Here is a 1,060-nt window from a genome sequence, read left to right on the forward strand (position 1 = left end):
CATTGTTGTTGTTGTTGTTGTTGTTGTTGTTGTTGTTGTTGTTGTTGTTGTAATTAGTTATTAGTTATTATTAATTTTATTAGTAGAAATTGTATAATTTGTATAGACCTTTTTTCTCACTAGAGTGAATCTCCTCTTGGCTTACTTTCAGAAAAACCAGGTGAGATTTGTGATAGTAGTTTGGGAATTGTTGTTTTTTTGTTTGCGACACTTAGAGTAAATCCTGATTTCGCTTGAGAAGCGGACTTTTAATATTCTTTATTAATTTAAATTCTCTTTCTTGGTTATTCAACAGCCAGGTGGCTAAGACGTGAGAAAATAAATCTCCGTTTCGACTTGTCAGAATGTCACAGTGGTGTCAACCGTTTTCCCCCTATTCCCCCTACTGATATCAGTCAGATCAAAACCTGTCACCCTATCACCAGAAACATACACCTAGTAGAAGAACTCCACCAGGTCGCCAGCCAGCCCTCACTCATGCGAGAAGTGAGGTTCCCTTCTCAGCCAAGCGTGTCTCAGAAGCACTGCCATTATACCTGGGCCGCTCCTCTCAAGCCAGGCCTTTTCACACCTGTGCATAATTCAACGAGGCGAAACTGGTATTGACACAGTTGAAATGATTTCTACACCTCTTTGTCCCACTCGCAGCGCTAGGAAGCCAGCCCCATTGATCATGAAAAACCCTCTATTTATTGTCAAATTATTTTCATATGTGAGGAGACCCCGGTTGTATTGAGCACAGAGCCTTGTTTGCTTTCCCATGCCGAGCGATAAATACCACAACGATCCTGAATTAGAAAAGAAAGAGAAGGGAGGGGGAAAAAATCAAGCAGCAGCCAAAAATGTGCCTCAGAGAAGTCGGATGTGTGTATGCACCCTCATGTGTATGTTTTGTGTTTGTTTGTGTGTGTGTGTTTGTGTGTGTGTTTGTTTGTTTATTTGTGTATGTGTGTATGTGTGTATGTGTGTATGTGTAAGTATGTGTGTGTATGTGTGTGTGTGTTTGTTTATTTGTGTATGTGTGTATGTGTGAGTATGTGTGTGTGTGTGTGTGTGTGTG

This window comes from Aplysia californica, unplaced genomic scaffold (genome assembly GCF_000002075.1).
Source record: "Aplysia californica isolate F4 #8 unplaced genomic scaffold, AplCal3.0 scaffold00355, whole genome shotgun sequence".
Taxonomy (NCBI): Eukaryota; Metazoa; Mollusca; class Gastropoda; order Aplysiida; family Aplysiidae; genus Aplysia; species Aplysia californica.